At 45.6% G+C, this 9839-nt stretch overlaps 3 non-coding genes across 3 annotated transcripts; 2 read left to right on the top strand and 1 right to left on the bottom strand.

The window, feature by feature from the left end:
• The first annotated feature begins 2813 nt into the window (after positions 1-2813).
• On the top strand, positions 2814-2886 carry TRNAV-AAC. Its single transcript has one exon. It is a non-coding gene; the product is annotated as a tRNA-Val (tRNA).
• A 6101-nt stretch (positions 2887-8987) lies between these two features.
• On the top strand, positions 8988-9148 carry LOC113890649. The gene has a single exon (XR_003510601.1). It is a non-coding gene; the product is annotated as a U1 spliceosomal RNA (small nuclear RNA).
• Positions 9149-9484: 336 nt separating this feature from the next.
• TRNAH-GUG lies at positions 9485-9556 on the bottom strand. Its single transcript has one exon. It is a non-coding gene; the product is annotated as a tRNA-His (tRNA).
• Positions 9557-9839: the final 283 nt, after the last annotated feature.

Below are 9839 nucleotides of genomic sequence, written 5' to 3'. Positions count from 1 at the left end.
GCCTGGTGGGCTGCTGTCTATGGGGTCGCACAGAGCCAGACATGACTGAAGCGACTTAGCAGCAGCAGTAGCAGTATTCCTTTGAGTGAATATGTCACAATTATATCTATTCACTTCCTGCCGGACATTTGAATGCTTTTCAATTTGGGGACTATTATGAACAAAGCTACTATAAGCAAGTCTCTTTGTGGGCATATGTTTTATAAATTCCGTTTCCATTTTCTAATCTTTAATATACATTTATTTTGTGAATGGATGTTACATTCATCATGACAAAATTTATTGAAATATTTAAAAATGTATTCAAATGTTACAAAAGACTGAAGTGCCAGCTTATCTTTGATTGTTTCCTCCCAGAACATACTTAATATTGGCCACCTTCTGTGCCAGCTGTGTTATTTGATTATCTCATTTAATCTACACAACAGCTTTATGAAGTACTTATTATTTCTTTCATATGACATTTGCAAAATTGGCCTAGCAAATTGGAGTTGACCCAAGGTCAAAAGGAAGGTAAGTGGTGGCACCAGGACTAATAGGAGGCCCCCTGAATGTTGGGCTCATTACATTTGGGCTAAATATTCTCTGCTGTTCCTGGTCCCTGGTTTCCTGTCTAGGTTTTGCCCCGATCTGTGTGCTTGAGGCTGACCCTGGCAACCAGCATTTCCAGGTCTTTCTTGCCCATGGAATCCAATGGGTGCAGCCAAACAAATGAGATCAGAAGGGAGAGGGGAGGAATGTGAATGATAAATGTTGCCTGCCATATCAGCAAACAAAGCATGCTGTGCCATCTGGCCACCAGCCACTACCGACCTTAATAAGTGCATTAAGAAGAAACCTATCTGTTGTTGGAGTAGAAAAAGGCAACCCACTGCAGTATTCTTACCTGGAAAATCCCATGAAGAGTGGAGCCTGGTGGGCTCCAGTCCATGGCGTCCCACAGAGTTGGATATGACTGAGCATGCATGACTGAACACAGACTGTGGGATCTTAGTTCCACAAACCCTGGCCCACAGCTGCGAAAGCACCAAGTTCTAACCGCTAGACTTCCAGGGATTTCTTATCACATCTTAAGATGTCAGTTACCTGGGTGTAAACTTCATCAAAGCACTTCATTATATGTACACTTGAAAACTGCAAGAGACTGAATCATAAATGTTCTCATCACAAAAAAGAAATGAGATTATGTGATGGGATGGAGGTGCCAGTTAATGCTCTGGTGAGAATCATTTTGTTATATATAACTGTGCTCAATTAACGTGGTCAACTCACACACTGTTATGTCAATTATGTCTCAAAAAAGTTGGACAAAAAAAACTTATGAAAAAAAGAAAGAAACCTGTGTTACTTCTTTAGAACCCATCAAAAGCCAAGGGGATACGTTCCAGGGCTGCAAGTTCAAGTGCAATGCAGCTGGAGAGGAAGAAGGACTGCTTACTCACTGGTCACCTGCCCAAGGTCGTTTGCTTTGGCTCCAGCAACTGGTGGGAACTAGACTGGCCTTCAGCAGCGCCAGGAGGACTGGGTCCCTGCAGGCTCCCACTTCATCCTCATGAGGTGTTTCGATGAGGAAATCACCAAGGATTTCTTCTTTTCCCCTAATCTATTACCACTTCTCACTGTGTCTCTTCAAGACCATTGTTGGATGGTTGGATGCTGAGTGGACAGGGCTTGAAGGAGATGCTGCTCTTCTCCTACTGGTCTCTTCTGGCCGGGAGGTTACTGTCCGCGGGATGAGAACCAGGGGGCCGGGAGAGCACCGGCTCTCTGAGAACCAAAATTCGCCGCGTGCACCCGGGTGCGCCTTGCCGACTCGTGGCGTACTGAATCCACGCTGCCGGCTGAAGCTTCTCCCGCGGGGCCACGCCTGCGTGGGGCTCTAGACCCCGCGACAGGGGCCATGCTGAAGTGGCCCGGCCCTGCCCCCGACCCTGGAGGACAGGCCACGGAGAGGCCAATCTTGACCGACCTGGCCAAGAGAGTTCTCGACCTCGGCCCAGCCCCACACACTCGAGGTTAAAAGACTCAAACCCTACAGTTTCAAAGGAGGGAGACTCTCGAGTTGAATCCATCTCCCGGCCTTTATGAGTAAAGCTGAGGGAGGAAATCAGACCAAGAAAAAGGTTATGTGCCTCAAAATGCATAACTAACCAAAGAAAAATAGGATTTTCTGACAAGTTGGAAGTGTGGTCTGAAAGACTGGTGTCAAAGAGAAGTGTGTTCGGTCTGAGCCAACAGAGCATCAGGTTAGGTGGGAAAACACCCTTGCCACAGGGGTGGAAGGGGAAAGACCCAGAGTATCTTTCGGAACCCGGGGCCTTCCCAGAAAGCATAATCCATTGACGCTGTCCCCTTTCCCACATCTGTGGTCCTTAGAGATATTTGGGATCCCAGGTCTCACCTGGGGGCCTCCATTCCAACTCCTTTTTTTGGAAGACAAATCCCAAAGGTTTGCATCGCTCTGATGTTTGCTTTTCAACTATCAAGGTCCTGAAAGCCTCTGGACCTCGCTAATGGAAGGAGTAACTGACCAGCTGCAGTTCACAGAGGAGCCTGAAATTTTGGCCTGGGAGAAGAGTTGGGGGAGTGGAGAGCAGATTCTGGGGCATCCTGAGGTCTAACTGCCTGGGTACCCACAGGGACCTCGCTCTGGGAGAGGTGAGGAACCCTAAGTCAGGGCCTTTCAGGAACCCCAGATCCTTACTTGAGGGATCACTTGGGCTTCCAGAGGCTTCTTCCTTTGAAAATTTGAAGGCCACCTGTGTCCAAACATGCATTTCTTGAGCATGTCACTAGGCGGTAGTAGCCATGTGGTTTCCGTAGTGTAGTGGTTATCACGTTCGCCTAACACGCGAAAGGTCCCCGGTTCGAAACCGGGCGGAAACAGCAGCACTTCTCCACAAACTTTTAGATTTTTATTTTAAACGAAACTGGAGGCCCGCCGCAGGGAGTGAGACTTGGCGCTTCAGCTTCACCATCAGTCCTCCCAAGGAATATTCAGGGTTCATTTCCTTTAGGACTGACTGGTTTCATCTCTCCTTGACCTGCATACAGGTTTTTCAGGAAGCAGGTAAAGGTGGTCTGTTTTTCCCATCTCTTGAAGAATTTTCCACAGTTTGTTGTGATCCACACAGTCAAAGGCTTTAGAGTAGTTCATGAATCAGAATCAGATGTCTTTCTGGAATTCTCTGGCTTCTTCTATGATCCAGTGGATGGAAAATGGAGGAAAAGAATAGAACCAAATTAATTGGAAAAGCATATGGGAAAGGTTAAATAGAGACTACTACAAACAGTGGAAGAAACTTCATTAGTAAAATGAGTTTACAGGGTAGATGATGAGCCTACTGTTTCGTGAATTCCAGGATTCCCGGTGACCTGCTTTCCCCCGAGATCCCGGACATAGGTCCTCCTGTGTGTGTGTGTGTGTGTGCGCGCGCGTGTGTATCCAACACACAGAGTAATGTAGTACTGGAGCTCAGGAGAGGATGCAGAGATTAGAAACAATCGTATATCATTTACACTCTAAGAGTGAGATGCCTCCCTGGGTGGGCTCGAGCCAGGAACTTTTCGGTTAACAGCCGAACTCCGTAACAGATTGCACCACAGAGACACGAGGAGAGCTTACTCCGACAGAAAGCAAGCATGCTTACGGAGCTAGCCGGAGCCACCTGTGTCTCTCAGAATAGCGTCTCCCCCTCCGAGCCTCGGACAACCTGAGAGATGGAGTCCACTCAGCGTGTTCATTCCCGCGGTTCCTGAAGCCGTGCGATTCCGAGGGCAGAAGGTCCCCGAAGTGTCCCCGCCGCGCGTTGCTCCAACTCCGCCGCAGATGCCAGCGGCCAGGAGACGTCCGGAGCTTGATCCAAGGGGCGCCCGAAGGAAGCTGATGGCTCCTGGTTTGCTCCGCCTTCATCCGACCATTTGCGCTTCTGGACATCGGTTTAGTAGACGAGGTGCATGTGGCTGCAGCCAGAGAGATCACGTCCAACGAGGAAACGTGAAAAGGAGCGGAGAGCAGGCAAAAGCATGGATGAGACAATGAGACCTCCCAGGAAGCCTGTGAAGAGGCTCAGACAGATCGTGAGGGATAAAAGATAATTTTATTAACTAGCAGAAACATCTGTTGTGCTGTTCAGTCACTCAGTCCTCTCGGACGTTTTGCGACCCCATGGACTGCAGCACGGAAGGCTTCCCTGTCCATCACCAACTCCCGGAGCTTGCTCAAACTCGTGTCCATTGAGTCGGTGATGCCATCCAACATCTCATCCTCTGTCACCCTCTTCTCCTCCTGCCTTCAATCTTTCTCAGCAGCAAGGTCTTTCCCAATGAGTCAGCTCTTCTCATCAGGTGGCCGAAGTACCGGAGCTTCAGCTTCAGCATCAGTCCTTCCAGTGAGTATTCAGGACTGATTTCCTTTAGGATTGACTGGTTTGATCTCCTTGAATCCCAAGGCACTCTCAAGAGTCTTCTCCAACACCACAGTTCAAACGCATCAAATCTTCCATGCTCAACCTTCTTTATGGTTCAGCTCTCACATCCATACATGACTATTGGAAGCACTGTAGCATTGACTATATGGACCCTTGTTGGCAAGTAATGTCTCTGCTTTTTAATACGCTGTCTAGGTTGGTCATAGCTTTTCTTCCAGGGAGCAAGTGTCTTTTAATTTCATGCCTGCAGTCACCATCTGCAGTGATTCTGGAGCCCTGGAAATAAAGTCTGTCCCTATTTCCATTGCTTCCCCATCCATTTGCCATGAAGTGATGGGACCGGATGTCATGCTCTTAGTTTTTTGAATGCTGAGTGATAAACCAGCTTTTTCATTCTCCTCTTTCACCTTCATCAAGAGGCTCTTTGGTTCCTCTTTGCTTTTTGCCAAAGGGTGGTGTCATCTGCATGTCTGAGGTTCTTGATCTTTCTCCCTGCAGTCTTGATTCCCGCTTGTGCTTCATCCAGCCTGGCATTTCGCATGATGTATTCTGCATACAAGTTAAATAAGCATGGTGACAATATACAGTCTTGACGTACTCCTTTCCATTTTTGAACCAGTCCATTGATCCATGTCTGGTTCTAACTGTTGCTTCTTGGGCTCCATACAGGTTTGTCTGGAGACAGGTAAGGAGGTCTGGTATTCCCATCTCTTGAAGAATCTTCCACAGTTTGTTGTGATCCACGCCATCAGAGCCTTGAGTGTAGTCAATGAAGCAGAAATAGATGTTTTTCTGGAATTCTCTTGCTTTTTGTATGATCCAAAAGATGTTGGCAATTTGATCTCTGGTTCCTCTGCCTTTTCTAAATGCAGCTTGAACATCTGGAAGTTCTCGGTTCACATACTGTTGAAGCCTGGCTTGGAGAATTTTGAGCTTTACACTGCTAGCATGAGAAATTAGTGCAAATGTGCAGTGGTTTGAACGTTCTTTGGCACTGCCTTTCTTTGGGCTTGGAATGAAAACTGACCTTTTCCAGTCCTGTGGCCACTGCTGAGTTTTCCAAATTTGCTGGCAAATTTGAGTGCAGCAATTAAACAGCATCATCTTTTAGGATTTGAAATAGCTCAGCTGGAATTCTACCACCTCCACTAGCTTTGTTTGCAGTGATGCTTCCTAAGTCCCTATGTTGACTTCGCACTCCAAGATGTCTGGCTCTACGTGAGTGATCACACCATCCTGGTCATCTGTGTCATGAAGATCTTTTCTGTATAGTTCTTCTATGTATTCTTGCCGCTTCTTCTTAATATCTTCTGTTTCTGCCCTTTATTGTGCCCATCTTTGCATGAAATGTTCCCTTGGTATCTCTAATTTTCTTGAAGAGATCTCTAGTCTTTCCCACTTTAATTGTTTTGCTCTATTTCTTTGCACTGTTCACTTTGGAAGGCTTTCTTATCTCTCCTTGCTATTCTCTGGAACTCTGCATTCATTTGGGTCTCTCTTTCCTTTTCTCTGCCTTTTGCTTCTCTTCCTTTCTCAGCTATTTATAAGGCCTCTTCAGACAACCATTTTGGGCATTTTTCTTTTCTTTTTCTTGGGGATGGTTTTGATCAAGGCCTCCCGGACAATGTTGCGAACCTCCGTCCATAGTTCTCCAGGCACTCTGTCTATCAGATCTAATCCCTTGAATCTGTCACTTCCACTGTATAATCAATCATAAGGGATTTGATTTAGGTCATACCGGAATGGCCTAGTGGTTTTCCCTACTTTCTTCAATTTAAGTCTGACTTTGGCAATAGAGCTTCTTCATCTTCGGGCTGCAAAGAATAGAACCAGTGTGATTTTGGTATTGACCATCTAGTGATGTCCATGTATAGAGTCGTCTCTTGTGTTGTTTGAAGAGAGTGTTTGTTATGCCCGGTGCGTTCTCTTGGCAAAACACTGAGGGAGAATCAGAGAAGAGCATGAAAGAGAGAAAAGCTCAGACTTCTGTTGGTGTCCACAAATAAAACAGCAAAAACAGTGTGAGTATATTTACGTGGGACAGTTACCTTATGCCATGTTGTGTATTGTAACTGTAGAGTGTGCGTGTTGCACTGTGGCAGCAGCAACCTTGGTTCAGATCCAGGCTAAGGCAAGGTAGTGTCTATAGCCTGTCTTGCCATTTGCCTTTTTTCTTTTTTTTTAACTTTGACTTATAGTTGATCTTCAATGTTGTGTTTGTTTCAGGTGTACAACAAAGTGATTCAGTTATACACACATATACATCTAGTTTTGGTTCAGATTATTTTTCCTTACAGATTACTACAAAATATTGAGTATAGGTCCCTGGCTATACCCGAGGTGCTTGTTGGTTATCTGTTTTCTGCATAGTAGTAGTGTGTATATATTAATCCCAAACTTCTAATTTACCCCTCCCCCTTTCCCGTTCAGTAACCATAATGTTGTTTTCTATGTCTGTGGGTTTATTTCCGTTTTGTACATATGTTCCTTTGTATTAGCTTTAGTTTTGCGTTTTAGATTTCTCGTCTAAGCGATGTCATATGATATTTGTCTTTCTCTGCCTGGCTTACTTCACTAGGATGACAATCTCTTGGTCCATGCATGTTGCTGTAATTGGCATTACCTCATCCTTTTTTTTTTTTTTTTTGGTTGAGTAATACTCTATCCATTTACTTTTAATTCCAGCACCAGCTTTGCCCCCTAGCAGTGGTGGGAGAGCAGAATTTGCCACTGGCCTGGAAGCAAAATGCAGCAAGAAGAGGAGTAAATCCCACAGCGCCCAAACCTGCCAGTCAAAGCAAAACCTAGAACAACTGCTTGACTCCCTGTTGAGCAGAACACATCCCCAAAGTTTAAATATTGCCCTTCAAGGAGCCTTGCCTATAGTTACACTAACAAGATAACATGGTCATTGTTGTTGTTGTTTTCTGGTAAAGATATTTCTAATATCAGTGAGGTTTTTCTTACACTAAAGGAGAAGGCGTATTTAAGAGGTTTACAATAAAATGCAAACTAGTCATCATGGTCTAGACCAGCTCCTTTCCATCCACCATCCACTGATTTTTACAGAAACAGTAAATCATTGAACTATAGGCACAGTTTGTTGAATTTTTGCAAACGTAATCAGCACCCAGATCAAGGTGTAGAAAATTTCCCCCACCCTTGAAATGTCACTTGAGCCACTTTGTAGGCAATTCCTACACTAGATCGCTTATTGTGTTACCATTCTGAGGTCTACTGCAAGAGTGTACTGTTGCCTGCTCTTGAAATTCAAATGAAGGAAGCTACATTTTTGGTAACTGACCTTGCTTTCATGCAACATTTTGTTCATTAAACATATTCATAGTGTTATGCACATTTCACTACTTTTGGTATTATTGGAGTAATTTTGTTGGGATTTTTTGGTGTTAGCTGGTGTTCTTGATGAATATCCCATACCAACTTCTTCTATATTGTGCATTCATAGAAGTACTACAATTGCTGGGTCATGAAGTAGGTACAAGATGAACTTCATTAGAAACTGCCAACAGTCTTCTAGAATGACTTTGAACTGGCTGCTACAGGTGCAAGTGCTCCACATTTGTCGGCACTTAGTGCACGAATTTTTTAAAAAGCAGTCATGCTGGAGGCTGTGTAATGATATCTCCTTGTAAGTGTGACGTTTATTTCCCGAATGAGTAAATATGTCAAAAGTATTTTCTTATAGCTTCTGGTCATTAAAATATTACCTTTGTGATCCCTGGCTTAGGCTTCACAGGAAAAGGGAACCAGGTGCTGTGGTCCGTCGCTGAGGTGAAGATGGATTTTCCTAAGTGTCTCTCAGAGACAGGGGCCCAGGCTCAGGGTATTCCCAGTGTCGACAGGTTTAGCTCCAGTGACTGGCCCGGCAATAGTGGACGTGCCCAGCCTCCCGGGCTTTTACCATCTCCACCCACTTTCAGTTGAGCAAGTGCAGAACATGTTTTTAAAATATTCTCTTTCAACCTATTCATTTCACATTCATTTCCCTGAGTACTTTGAACGGCCAATTCATCTCACTACCATAAAGGGAAAACTGATATCAGCAGCATAAGCAGATGGTTCATGTAAAAATCAACGTCAGTATATCAATAAGATGGTGATCCAGGGAAATGCCCTGACTCTCCAGCTGCTGTTGTTTGGAATCCCCTTGGTCTCTACCAGGCAGTGGGCACCGTTTCCCCTTTTCCCTTGGAAGCTCGCTTAGAAGACCTGTTAGGACAAATGTTATGTCCACTGTAGGGCAAGAGGTGAGCGAGGGAGCGGGGCTGGTGGGCGGGGGGCCAGGGGTGTGGACCAAGCCTGCAGAGGTAGCGGTAGATGAGGCAGCAACAGTGGCTGTGCGTGTATGTGGTACCGGAAGAGCTGATGAAAGGCGGTGAGTCCGGTGGGTGAGAGTGCCTGCTCTGCCCATGGGGAGGGGCGGGAGGATTGGGAGATCTTTGCTAGAATTACTTTGCAGGGAGTGATTTGGTAAGGGTGGGGGAGGGGAGGAGGGCGACCCTGAGTGAAAGATGGTGGCCCGACGGGTCCATGCTTATAGTTAGCTGGCAGCAGAGATACCGTGATCTTGAAGGTGCTTTCTCCAATGGAACGTCTTGTCCGTTGCCTTCACGGCGTTCTGACCTCTGTGATTTCCCTACTAGGGTGAAATCGACTTCAGAATTTCTGCTTGATAATCCCTATATAGGAAAATGTCTATATTCATTCAGGTGAACTGAGGAAAGGACAAACTCAATAGTTTAAAGTAGCAGGGGACGGATAGGCGTTACCTGGGAAACGTGCCAAAGGGCTTCATCCACGTATCAAAGTGTATCTTCCATACCTGGTTGATAAAAAAATTTGTACCTCTTGATTTTGGTGATTATTTCACATCAAATAGCTGTTCATTCATGATTGGTGCATCTTGTTCTGTGAATACACCTTAATAATTTTTATCTCGGATAGAATGGGCGGTCACATGTTGCAGAACCCAGTGCAGACCATTACCGTGTTGAAGAAAAAGAAGTCAGACGCCACGTGAAACACGGAGGCCATGCCGTGACTCGGATTCGAACCGAGGTTGCTGCGGCCACAACGCAGAGTACTAACCACTATACGATCACGGCGTGCCACATACCACGCCATGAGAACGGTCTTTAATGTCTGTCCTTTGACGTAAAATGATTTCGATCCTTGCGCTGCTTTATTCTTGGGAACTGCAGCTATTCGTTTTCTCTCTTTCATGCTCGCTCATCGGTTTCCCCGCTCTGTCTCTCAATTCTGATATATTGTGACAGAAAGAAACAAAATCAAACCAAACACCAATTCTCATCTCCCCAGATGCGGCACGTTCCTTCTGGGAAGTCTGGCTGTCCTCGTCCCCACCTCGCCGGCTTCTTTTCCAGCTCT

This window comes from Bos indicus x Bos taurus, chromosome 3 (genome assembly GCF_003369695.1).
Source record: "Bos indicus x Bos taurus breed Angus x Brahman F1 hybrid chromosome 3, Bos_hybrid_MaternalHap_v2.0, whole genome shotgun sequence".
NCBI lineage: Eukaryota > Metazoa > Chordata > Mammalia > Artiodactyla > Bovidae > Bos > Bos indicus x Bos taurus.
The sequence above is the reverse complement of the archived record's forward strand: the minus strand, read 5'-3'. Positions and strand labels throughout refer to the sequence as shown.